A 14,092-nucleotide genomic window follows, 5' to 3' on the forward strand; every position below is an offset into this window, starting at 1 on the left:
ATAGTTGGAAGTGCCATTTAATAGTTATATTCTTTCTACTACTTGTTACAACATCGCTAGCAGGTGCATCCCAAAAGCACAGTTGTGGCTAGCCGTTATAGTTGGTTCATTTGGTGTGTGGATCAGATGGTTTTTAGCACGACTAACAATATATCAGCAGCTTGCAGTAGTTTCAACCTTGAAGAAAGTAGTGAGTATACATATACTTTTCTTTACCTAAATGCTTCATGTCGTAATGTACTACATTAGTATTTTTGCCTAACTATCAAAGTGTTCTGCCGTTGACTGTTTTGTAAAATTTATGCTTAATTTTAAACCAGAAGAGAATAATAGAAACAAAACATAATTGTTGAATGATGCAACTAAATATCTTTTTATGAGTCTAGATACATTAAAGGCACTTTAAATAAAAGAATAAATATCATTACTTTGCCAGAATAGCTCAATCTAATGTAATTGTGTATCTCCTGAACCTGTGAACACGAATATTTGAGGTGAGTCAGTAATAATATATTAGGTGTAAAAAAAAATTTGTATCAGGTAATTTCATGTGTTGTATCTTACCTGAGATCTCTTTATAGATGATGTTTTTGATGTATGTTCCTTTTTTCCGCTTTGGCTGCTCCGTCATGACCAAAACCTTTGTCGATGACATTGATATTCCTCTTGAAAGGGCAACATGTAACTGTCCATGTGAAAAAACATGTGGTAAGTACAATCCAACAGTTGGTATTGTCTGTCCCTGTGCTTTGTTTATCGTCATTGAAAAGCACAGTCGCACTGAAAATTATTTTCTAATGAATTTGAATGGGTAACCTTCATTTTCAGGAGTTGATAGCTAGATTTGTGGGATAAACACATGTTTGAGAGCATTTTGCCCGATCATTATTTCTACATGTATGACGTTCTTATCACGACCTCTACATATCATTCTTGTGTCATTACACAAGCCATTGGAAGCATCTAAATTTCTTAGTAACATGATAGGTACATTTTTTTTCAAAACCAAGCTGCAAACCAATAAAATGTTGTTAGAACTATACTGTGAAGAATTTGAATAATAAGTTTCCAATCAATGTGCTAATATAAAGATCATATAAGTAATAGAACTATAGCTATATGTTTATAGTAACTTTCAACATGTTAATATTTTTTCTTAATACATTCATTTTTGTTCTTGACATTTTGTTAAAAAGTTAAAGTCTGAACCACCTACAAAGGAGATGGAGCTTCAGTTGATGCAAGAAATCGCAGTTGAAGTATTGATGAATGTTGTTTGTATGATGGAGAAAGCTGATGAGACATTGTTACCTGGTGTTTATAAAGAATTTGGCAAGGAGTTGCATACTGATCTTATTAGTATTGGTTCACTTATTCTCTTTAGATCATTGGTTCAATGTATTTGTTACCTATTGGTTGTATGTCTTTCTCCTCGTTATAATAGAGCTCATGTTATTGCTCTTGGTGCTTTTGTTTGGTCTACTGTCATTTTTCTAGTTGTCCTCTCTTCGTACTTCACCGATGTCCGTTGCATAATCTCTCTTTATTTGATGTTTAATTAGTGAAATGATTTGATACCCAATTGGTGATTCTTGAATTTGGTTTGTTTTTGGTGTTTTCTTGATTAATTTTTTGGGTGTATGTAGAGGGTTTCTTGATTTGGTTGTGTAGATTTGTGATAGTTCATGTTTTGTTACTATCTGTTTGTTGTTATTATCCATGAACGAGGGTCTATTGGAAGCAACTTCTCTACCTTCCAAGATCCTATTTTGTAGGACACACTGGATTGTTGTTGTTGGAAAGTGTCTACTGATCTTGACCTATATATGGTGCGATCCAGCCTCTAAAATGTATCACAATACTCTAGTATCAAATTCTTCAAAAATATATAACTTTTGAGGAATCCAACAAAGACATGATCAGTTTTAATAGAGAATCCTAACAACTTAGATTTTAAACTAATAAAAATTAAATAATAGTTCAAATTCTTTATTACAATGATTCATCTAATTAAATTTTATTGAAAATAAGAATGGAGTCACGGATAAAGATTCAGCTGATCTTTTCTGAAAGAAAAAGCCAAGAAGATGCTGATTTTTTTTCTCAAATTTTCTTTAGTCATTACCTAAAGAAGTGCAAGATTCTCTCTCTAGGATTTCATACAATCACGGGATGAAATTACTGCTGCGTACTCTAAAATTCCCAGACACTATTATGACTAATCAATGATCGCATGTGATTACTTCAATTCTTTAATGTCCTTGCTAAATCAAATGAAATGAAAGCTTGCATATAGTTAGTAATTGTTGAATACAAGTTAACCAATAGTAAGAATATTTTTCTATGTAATCCAGTCTATGAACCATACATATTTTTATGTTGCAGAAAATTTGATTAAAAAATACAGTTCTATATTACTAAATAATAAAGAGCATACCTGTGAGGAGGTAGACCACTTGGTGTTAGTGTATTCAAGTAATCTTCTTGATAGTAATTATTGGTGTCATCCTCTGCAGAGTCGAAACTAAGAAACGTTCCGCTTTCACCGGAAAATCTGGAAATTAACATTTCATTTAGCTGATCAATGGCTAGTCTTAAACCCATAATGCAAGCTTCGTATTTTACCATATTATTGGTACAGTAGAATCGAAGTTGTGCTGTTGTAGGATAATATAGTCCTGATTCAGAAATAAGAACTGCCCCTATCCCTACTCCTTTTACATTAGCGGCTCCATCAAAGAACAACTTCCAGCCTGAATGGCAATCGTTAGAAAAAACATTATCAATAAACAATACCTCTTCATCCGAAAAATAAGTCTTCAAAGGCTCATGTTCTTCATCCATAGGATTTTCAGCCAAATGATCCGCCAAGGCTTGAGCTTTCATTGCAGTTCGTGTCACACAGACAATATCAAACTCTGTGAGTAGTATCTTCCATTTCGCAAGTCTACCTATAGACATAGGCTTTTGAAAAATATACTTTAAAGGATCCATATGAGAAATGAGGTAGGTAGTATAAGATGACAAATAATGCTTCAGCTTTTGTGCTACCCAAGTTAAGGCGCAACATGTCTTTTCAAGAAGAGTGTACTTAGCCTCATAAGTGGTAAATTTTTTGCTGAGATAGTAGATGGCATGTTCTTTTCTACCCGTGACATCATTTTGACCCAATACACAGCCAAAAGAATTATCTAACACATACATATATAATATCAAGGGTCTGTCTGGCTCTGGAGGAACCAAAATAAGCGGATTCGACAAGTACCTCTTAACTCTGTCAAATGCCTTTTGATATTCTTCAGTCCATTCAACCTTAGCATTCTTTTTCAATAATTTAAAAATCGGCTCATAGGTTATCGTGAGTTGGGCAATGAACCTACTGATATAATTCAACCTTCTAAGTAATCTCACCTCCGTTTTGTTCTTTGGTGGAGGCAAATCTTGAATAGCTTTTATTTTTGAAGGATCTAACTCAATGCCACAACGATTGACTATAAAACCAACAGTTTTCCCCATGGGACTCCAAATACACATTTCGCTAGGTTAAGTTTGAGATCATACCTTCAAAGCCTTTCAAAGAATTTCCACAGATCTTTGGCATGGTCAGATTGCTCTCTTGATTTAATGATCACGTCGCCCACATAAACTTCAATCTCTTTGTGCATTATGTCATAAAACATTGTGGTCATTGCCCCTATGTAAGTTGCCCCAACATTTTTTAATTCGAAACGCATAACTCGATAGTAATATGTTCCCCATGGCATGATAAATGATGTTTTTTCCGCATCTTATGAATTCATAATGATCTGGTGATACCCCGCATAACAATCCACAAAAGATGCAAGATCATGTTTGGCACAGTTGTCCAACAAAATATGAATATTGGGAAGTGAAAAATTATCTTTTAGACTTGCTTTATTTAGGTTACGATAATCAACACACATCCAAACTTTGCCATCCTTCTTTGGAATAGATACAATATTTGCCAACCAAGTAGGATATTGGGCTACTCGAATGACTTTTGCTTCAAGTTGCTTCGTGATTTCCTCTTTGATTTTTACACTCATGTCAGTCTTAAGCTTCCTTAACTTTTGCTTGACAGGAGGGAAAGCAGGATCAATTGGCAACTTATGAACTACCAAATCAGTGCTTAAATTGGGCATATCATCGTAAGACCATGCAAAGATGTCTTTGTACTCAAACAAAGCTTCACTTATAGCTTTATTTTATTGTGGTTAAGCATGTACACTTATCTTAGTATCCCTAATATTTTTACGATCTCCTAAATTGATCACCTCAGTTTCATCCAAATTGGGATTTGACTTATTCTCAAACTGTTTGAAATTTTTGCTTATATCCTCAAATACTTCCTCCTCATCATATTCAACTTCTTTATTCATTATTTCATAATTAGATTATTTTTTTAAATATGGTTACAATTTTTCATGCATGTCATATCATTAGAATCGGCATAGAAAGAACTGTATGATAGAAAATAAATAATTAAATATTGGACACAAAATAAAACAAAGGAAAACTGCACTTCATTTAAAACAAATATAGAAAGAGTTTTAACCTAAAATACCAAGTTAAAGATCTGAATTATAATCCTAGAATGATTTAAATTATACAAAGAAAAACAAAGAAACTACTAAGACTGAAAGAAAAACCAAGACTCCTTCACAGTAGGGAGAGGAGTGGCCTCCCAATTGTTAAGCTGGACATCAGGGTCGATAAACTGCATATTTGTATTGTTGGTACCTTCCCCAATTTCAATTATATTAGCTTCAATGAACATGTTTTGAAAAAGACCAATCAACTCTGTATCATCATCATTAATTGACTCTACAACAGGTAATATGGAGGATCCAACAACATTAACTTTGATGAAACACTCGTGAAGTGGGGGTATCGGCTTGGTAAGTGACCATGACTCTTTCCTACACTTTTTAGCCTTCTCTAGGTCTTCAGCAGTGGGCTCATATCCCAAACCAAAAGTACCAAAGTTCTGTGGAGGTTTATTGGATGAACCCTGCCTTGCAAAAATATCCCTAGACCTTTCCCTGGTTCTAAACCATGCTTCAACATTTCATTTACTACCATAACAGAGCAGAGGACAATTGTGGTCTTGCGATGAGATTCCCCTCGAGGATATGCTCAACAGCCACTACCTCAGAAGCTAGGTGAATTAATACTCTATCTGCAGTATCTTCTTCGATGGAGGAAACAAAATAGTCTTTATACTAGGATAAGTCTCCTTCACCATGAACAACTATTTCTTGCCTGTCATGTTCAAATTTGACTATTTGGTACAATATTGATGCAACTGCTTTAGCCCTATGAATCTATGGCCTTCCCAATAACATATTATATGAAGCATCAATGTTCAGCACTTGGAAATCAGTATGAGTTCTATTTCACCAAGGGCATCAGTGTTTTAGCCGTTAAAACCTTTGACGCATATATTGTTAGGTCGGATCCTTTCCACATTAATTTTTAACTTTTGCAAAATTGACATAGGAAAAATATTAGCACTTGATCCTCTATCAATAAACACTCGAGTGACGAATGAATGCTCACATTTCACAGTAATATAGAGACCTTCATTATGTCCAGTATCTTCTACAGGCAATTCGTCGTCTGAGAAAATGATCTTATTTACTTTAAGGATCTTTCCAACAACTTTTTCTAGCTGATTCACTTTAATTTCACTGGGAACACTTGCCTCATTAAGAATCTTCATTATAGCCTTCCAGTGATCCTTTGAATATATCAATAAAAAAATAAAGAAATCTGTGTTTGACGTCTTTTTCAACTGTTCTACAACAGAGTATTCTGGCAATTTTATTTTCTTTAAGAATTTCTCTGCCTCTTCATCAGTAACTGGCTTTTTGATTGTCATTCGTTCTTTATTGGCTTGTTTATTCTTTCTTAACTTTATTGGGGCATAATATCTCCCAGATTGAGTTAATCCCCCTATTTCAACTTCTTCAATTATTTCTTTCCCCTTGTGCATCACCACAACGTGATCATAATTCTAGGGGACTGCCTTTGTATTAAGCATAGACAGCTGTGACGCTGATTTAATAACAATGGGAGTTGTGGGAGCTCCTTTTATGATTAAAAAAGGCTTAGTGGATCTTCCAGGAATAATGAGATTTGGTTTTACTTGACTTGACCCAACACTTTCTGGAATCTCCTTCCCTATGACCAAGGGAATATTTGGTGATTTAGGCTTTGTTATCACCTCTTCCACTTTTGCAGTTTTTTCTTTCATTAAATCTACAACATTTGCTGATCTTTCCAAATCAGATTTAATTTTAATGATAGGCTTGAAAGAAATCGCAACATCTTCACTACTGGGTATCACTTCGAGCATGTTTATTTATTATGATTTGGCAGCGGAATTTGATTGATATTTGGAGCATCCAGACTTTGCACCATGATCTGTTAGGTGTTAATCAACTCTTGAATGGCTCTTTTCAGATACCAACATTTCTTTATGTCATGTCCCAGGGCACCAGAATAGTATTCACATCTTCTAGAATAATCTAAGTTCTTTAGGGGAGGATTCGGGATCCTTCTCTCAATTGGACTTAGCACATTTATCTTCCTCAGCATCTGAAACAAACTGGCGTAAGATATTCTAATAGGAGCGAAATTATCTTTGCCCATGTTAGACATCTTGAAGTCTGCTCTAGGCCAAAAAGTAGGTATAGAGGGCCTCTTTGAACTTGTGGGATCGGTGAATGATTTTGGATGGCTGGTGCACGTCATTGCGAGTAAGAAGGAGTCCGAACATATGGTTATGCATTATAAATATGATACTGGGGGGATGGAATGAAATATAATGGATTTTGTGTGTATGGTTGATGCACACCTCTCCAATTTTATCGTGGACCTAGCACTACAGTTGCTACATCTTCTTTTCTTTTCTTTCCCCTGAAACTTCCCGCACCACTTTGAATTGCCTATGTTGTTGCTTTCAAAGCGGCTTGGCTGATGATCTTTCTTGATTTTATTCCATTCTCTACCATCTCTCCAACTTTAATAACTTCAGCAAATATTCTCCCAATAGTCAAAAGTAAGTGATAAAAATAATCAGGCTCTTGTGCTTGCAGAAAGATATCGATTATTTCAAATTCCTTTATCGATGGTCTGACTCTTGAAGCCTGCTCTCTCCATCTAACGGCATATTTTCAGAAACTTTCAGTCATGTTTTTCTCATGTTGGCAAGCGTAGTGCGATCTGGCACTAACTCAATGTTATGTTGACATTGTTGAACAAAATCTTGAGCCATGTCATACCACACGTGCCAACGGGAAATTTCTTGGTCAATAAACCATTCAGAGGCTATTCCTGTTAGGATTTCTCCAAAGTAAGCCATGAGCAATTCTTCTTTTCCTCCTGCTCCCCTTAATTGATTGCAGAACTTTTTTAAGTGAGCCACAGGATCGCCAAGACCTTCGTATGTGTCAAACTTGGGCATTTTAAACCCCATCGGCAAATGGACATCCAAAAACATACACAAGTCTTTGTATGAAACACTTTTTGGTCCTTCTAATCCTTGCATATTTCTCATACTCTGCTCCAAACTTCTTACTTTCCTAGCCATTTCTTCTTGTTCCTCATTCTTAACAATCTTTTCAATCACAATAAGAGAATCATGTTGATGAGCATGATAATGTGGATTTTGAGGTTTGAAAGTTATTTCGGGAGGATACAACAGATCATGACTTGGTTCTCCCATATTCTTCTGTGTTGTCGATTGAAGACCCGCAGTAGCTGGTGCTACAAAAGTGAAAAGTTGGTTATTTGTGACAGACAAATTTGGTAGGCGCATGGTAGAAGTACCAGCAACGCCAGACACATTAGCAAATGGGCTGAAACCAGGCGGGTAAAATGGATTACTAGTTTGAGCTTGGGCGGAATTTGGATCATTTGTATTTGTAAGTCCAAGGATTAAGGAAGGCGGGCCTTGTCCATTCAATCGAGCTCGATACATCTCCGCCATCTATTATTTCAATAATTTAATCTCTTCCATTGATGCTAGTTCTTGCAAAATCAACTGATTTTGCTCCTCCTCACTGTGAGATCCTACACTCTATTTGCGGGTCATTTTTCTTTTTCCCTTGTATCTGGTCTTGTACGGATATGATGCCGGTTTAAACCATAAACCAACCACCAACTACTTTATCTTTTTTGTAACCAAGTAGAAAACGGGTGAATGTTATATATTTAACACATTATAATGTCACGTTGTATGTTATGCTTCTAGATGCATTTTCTAACCTATCATGGAAGTCTTTATGTTTCATCCCAACTTTTTAGGCGCACTTTTTGAAAAAATTTGATCGAACCCTTTAAAGGGTTTCCTACGTATCATGCCAGGACATAAATCAAATCTTGCGTAGTTCGGGAAAAAATTATTGAAGATTTTTTTTAAGAAAATAAATAAAGTTAGTAAAGTAAAATTTATATAATATATATAGGAATAAACGGTCAATTTCATTACATTCCATAATTTTTAAATACAAATATGATAAAATAAATGACCCAACTCCCAAGATAAAACCTACTAACTGACATCTGAACAAGAAGTTTTTAAACTGAAACTGAAAAACTATGACAAAGAAAATAACTATCCACTCATACAATTGAACCCCAATGTCTCAAAGTCTTCAACTGATTCTTGTAGCTTCAACATGCTCAATCAAGAAGACTTCGGCTTAATATGACCTCCTAAACCCAAGTATATGTCCTCCAATGAAGTGGTGAGACGCTGTGCGAAGGCTGGTACTTGTGCTAAAAAATCTTCACGATCCAACTGCTGATAATCCAAACCCGTTCTGGTAATATCCTATGCTACATAATGGACCTTCCCTCGAAGGGAACTGAAGGCCTGATCCCATTCTTGGGTTGTCAATCTCGTGAATCAACTATATCTCTTACACGTTGTTCACGAGCAGAAGCAACCTCCAACTGTTCTTGCAATATCCCTCTTTCACGGATCCACTGAGATCTCTCTCGGTCAAATTCTTCTTGCATGTTCTTTTCAACTTCTTGCAACTATTGTCGGCGATATGCGGCAAGTTCTGTAACATGTGACCCCCTAGTGGTAGCCAATTTAATTTATCCCTGAAGTGCAACCTCAACATACTCTGACTTAGCTTTCTCTTCAGCAAATTCTCTTTGTTGTTCTTCTATTTTTGCCCTAGCATGCTCTAATTCCGCTCGCAAAGCTAAGTTCGCTACATGATGTACTCGCATGGCTCTCTCGATCCCTATCCTGATTGCAACTTTTTGATCTATAGGTTTTTTAACCGTTCTTTCTAGTCTGACTGGTGGACTCAATTGTTCTTCAAACCATTCACGGTAGTCTGGGTGTACTTCTCCTTTCTCACACTCTATGACCATTATTTCAATTCCTATGATACGGCAACCATCCCAAATCTGCTGGGCCAATCCCTCCGGAAGCGGAATCTCTGGTCTGGCCTCAAATACAAACTCAGTCATATTTTCCGTTATAGGAATTACTTGACGTTTGCCTAACTGACGTAAAACTCTCAATGGAACATACAGTTGAACACCCCTAATACCCATTAATAACAAGAACGGCCGAATGACAGAATTATGTATGACTTGCCTCCAAAGGAACCAAGGGAGATTCCAAGTGATTTTATCTGCCATCAGAGAACGAAAAAGCTTATTACAATCTCTAATTCCTTTTGGACACTTATATTTCTCCACCCTTTTCTCATAATCATTGATATGATTGAATCTTTCAGGATTAAATATTACCATTGTAGGGCGTCGGTAAAGATGCTCTATAATCCACATCTATAGAAAGATATTACATCCCTCGAAAAAACTCTTTTCTTTCCGACAAACTGTCAGAGCACGGTAAATATCAGCCAAGATCATTGGTACCATAGTGTAATCTTTCTTAATCAGTATATATACCACTCTAGCTAAATGAATATTAATTTTTTCTTCTCTCCTCAGGAAGACCATAGTGCCTAAAAAGGCTACCATGAATGCAAATCGTCTGTGAACTTTCCAAATCTCAAAACTCCCCTTATTACAAAGCTGTTTACCGTACTTTTCAAACCCCTCTTGCCTTCCGTATCTGTCGTACAAAAACTGCAAGGAGACCCAACCTTTTTTCATTGATTCTTCTTTTGAGTTTCGTATGTTCATAAGCTTGCTGGATCTGTTTATCGAGATGAGTCTTGGGGATATAAGTTTTTTTCAACGCATATCCCCATATCCAACATAGCCCGCTATCTCCTATAAAGTTGGTGTCAACTGAAAATCTGAAAAGCAGAATACATTATTCCCCGAGTCCCAAAAATTCAGCAATGCATCAATCACCTCCCTATTTGGGTTGATTGTCATGATACTTGTCAAAAAACCCAAATACTTATGTATCTCAGCATAATTAAATTTCATTTCGTTCCACCACAACCAAAGCTACAGAGGGGTACAATCTACAACCTGAAGTGGTATACTCCCATCCCTCTTTCTCTTTCGACGCTTTCCACGAACAGAAGGAGATATTTTATACCTATTGATAAGGACATGAAATTAATAAATGTCTAGACTTAGGCAGAACTTAATTTATTAATTTTTGAAAAAAAAATTTAACTTGACTCGTGAGAACTGGTGAGACCATTAAATTGGGCCTTAGATGCAAAGAACAATTTTATCAAAAATCAAAGTGAAAGAAACATGAATGATAATTTTTTTCAGGAAAAACACATATTTAAATCGACTCTATCAAACATTTTGCAATAACAGATCTCTAGACAATTTTAATTATATGTTTGGAGACAATACTCCCTAAGTACACTTAAAAAAGCAAAAGAAAAATAAAATAAAATGATTTAGAAATAAAGAAAAGAAGAATGATTGTTTTATGTATGAAGTTGAATTAAAATTTCAGCCTCACGACCCCTAAAGATTCGGGACTATTAAGATATACGTCTACATATTTTATTACTTTATAAAATTCAGCTCACAAGTCACGACCCCTAAAGGTTCAGGCTATTAAGATTTGTATTAAAATTAATTTTGAGGATAAAAAAAATAAAAATAAAGATAAAGATAATAATATTCATGAAAATAATTATTTTTATTGTTATTTTTTTTCAAAAATATCCTTCAATAAATTTGTGAATAAATATATATTTTTTAAAATACAGGGTCATATCCCAAGTAGGATTTCCTACGTATCTCACTAAAGAGTGAGAATCAAACCCTCGTAGTTCATGAAGACCGTAAAACTATGTTACTAAAATTTTTCTTTCTTTTAAATTCTAAATGTGAGGATAATTTAATCTCTTGCATTTTAAAGTTACATAAAGTCGGTCAACAAATAAATAGCCTTCCAAACAAATGTCAAAGAGCGCGCAGGATACATATGTTGGTCTTTATAAAGTAGGTTACCTGTCCTAGACTGTAACACCCTGAATCTGGTACCCGGAATGCTATACGGTGCTCATGACCCTGAAGGACCAAAAGCTAACTCATGACTGATATCTGTACATAAACACTACATAATATACTGTATAAATGCAGAAATAAAGGCTGAAAGGCTATAAGGTTCAAAACTGAGACATAGTATCTGACAAAATATAACATCTGGGTGGGGTATGAAATACCCAAAATAACTGAAATAACTGTCTAATAATGATAGTCTGAAAAGCCTCTAACTGTCTGAATAAGGAGTTGATGGGATATGTCCCTAACTAACTCCAACTACTACAATAAACTATGTACTGAAATGATAGAATAATGCTCATGTCTTTGAAAGATGAAGATTCACTGCTGACTCTGACTACTAAGCACTGGGATGCTACTGATGCTTTGGAGCCCGTGCTTCTGAACCTATGGTATAAAACACCATAGCGCAAATACGTTAGTACATTTGAATGTACTGGTATGCAAGTGAGGTAAGTTAAATACAAAGGGTTCAAATGTATGGACAATGCTAACTGACTGAATAACATGAATGTGAAAATACATGCATGAATAAGTGACTATGACTGAATTCGTGATGGTACTGACTACTGAGTCTGATTACTGATAACATGAGTCACTGATAACTGATATAACTAATATTGTGCGACTGTATCTGACAGTCTAGGTTCTGATGGAACTAACTGAGTTTCGTACTGTTCTGAGTTGACTATATCAGACAGTCCTAAAATTCTAAAAAACTATCTGAGTTCTATTACTAAGATTGAGTCTGAAACTGTAACTATGAGAAGTAGTCATCTAACTGACATGCCCCAAATAAAGCAATATATCTAGGTTGGGGTCTAATTTGTAACCCCAATTGGAAGGATGTCAATAGCGCACCACTGGTAAAGACAAACTGTGTGTGACCCTCATCTAACAGTGTCCCCAAAAGAGAACGGTGAGACCATCATCTGACAATATTTATCCACCTCATCAACCCTCATCTGCCAATGTTGATATCTCGACCTATGCTGGCTGCATAATTCTGGAACGCAAGGATTGCTTCTAAGGATCACACCCTCAACTGTCAGTGTGTGTCCTCACCATTGGGTTCACTCGGTGCTAAATTTTACTCCCATCTGAATAGACACTAAACATGATTAACTGAACTGAACTAGACTAAGTTCATTGAGTTTCATTTACCGATGGAATACTACTGAGATTACTGAAGTACTGAGCTTTCTGAGATAACTGGGATTACTGAGTTTACAGAGTTTTTATGAGTCACATGACTGACTGAATTCTACTGAATATGGATTGACTGAGGATATCGTGAAAATATGTCACAGGCTCTAGGCATACAACTAAATTATCGGGTATTAAATACCCCCAAGACTCGATAGCATAATATGTAAATCATGACACAAGCCTAAAAGCCCAATAATGGGTATATACTCAAAATTTATTCATTAAGACATTTCAAGAACACTTAAGGTGTATCACTTGTACATGAATGGGGAATACATAATTGCATACTATATCATGGCATTAATCCAATCACATGGACAATTTACCTAACACTTACACATCAACTAATCATGGCATGATTTCTTCTCTTATTAGTTCACATAGCAATTCATCAAGCACATAATAAACTAGTATATGTAGACCACATTGCACAACAAGTAAACATCATGATTCAATTCTAATTTCACAATCCAAGGGTTTGATCATGGGTTCACATGAATCTAATCATATAAAAACTAATTCCACATAAAATTCATCACCAAACATGGATTAGAATTCAATTGGTCATTATAAACATGAACAAAAGCAAACCCAATATGGGATTCATAAAAATCCATACACTTGAACTTTGAAAAAAGATTCTTGAGCTTCATGGGTGAAAAGGACCTATGAATCAACACTTGACATACTTGAGTTAATGAATTTGGAAGGATTGATGGAGAGTTCTTGTGATTTGGCCCTTGAATTTGAGAGTTAGGGTTTTTTGGCTTGAGAGAGAGTAACTCAATTTAGGAAAATAGAGTGAATAATGATATCCTTAGGTCATGTAGGATTAAATTTTGTGTTGAAGGATGAACTAAAATCATGGGAAAAGACTCATTTAACCCTGGACGCGTCTTTTGATTTTTGTGAAAATTTCCCGACCTGGACCCCTGGTGTGATACGGCGCTATCGCGCCGTGTCACTGGACTTTGACAAATGGGAAATTGAATGATGGCGTGACGCGAGGATATCGCGGAGCTTCACTGGATTTTGACAATTAGGATTTGGGAGCCCTCTGCGACTCGGTGAAATCGCGGAGTCTTATTGGAAATTGACGAATGTAATTTTGGCTTATGGCGCGATGCGTCACAGACTGAGATGATGGTGTTTTACGATGGGGACTTGAAATAGTCATAACTTCTTACTCGGTTATCGGATTTGGGCAAATCTTATATCGATGGAAAGCTTATTGAATTTCCCACATAACTAAAAGTGAAAATCTTGAAAATTCTCTATGGAATAAACATTATTCAATTTAGAAGCTAATACTTGCCATTCTTGGGACAAAATTAGTTAGAAAACTTCGGGGTATTACATAGACAGACCCGACCCTTATGTC

The 14,092-nt window shown here is 35.7% G+C and overlaps 1 long non-coding RNA gene across 1 annotated transcript; it reads left to right on the top strand.

Moving 5' to 3' along the window:
- Nucleotides 1-6: 6 nt before the first annotated feature.
- LOC107847136 lies at nucleotides 7-1,460 on the top strand. The gene is made up of 2 exons (XR_007046942.1): nucleotides 7-987; nucleotides 1,197-1,460. It is a non-coding gene; the product is annotated as an uncharacterized LOC107847136 (long non-coding RNA).
- Nucleotides 1,461-14,092: the final 12,632 nt, after the last annotated feature.

The sequence above is a fragment of the Capsicum annuum genome, chromosome 11 (genome assembly GCF_002878395.1).
Source record: "Capsicum annuum cultivar UCD-10X-F1 chromosome 11, UCD10Xv1.1, whole genome shotgun sequence".
Lineage (NCBI taxonomy): Eukaryota > Viridiplantae > Streptophyta > Magnoliopsida > Solanales > Solanaceae > Capsicum > Capsicum annuum.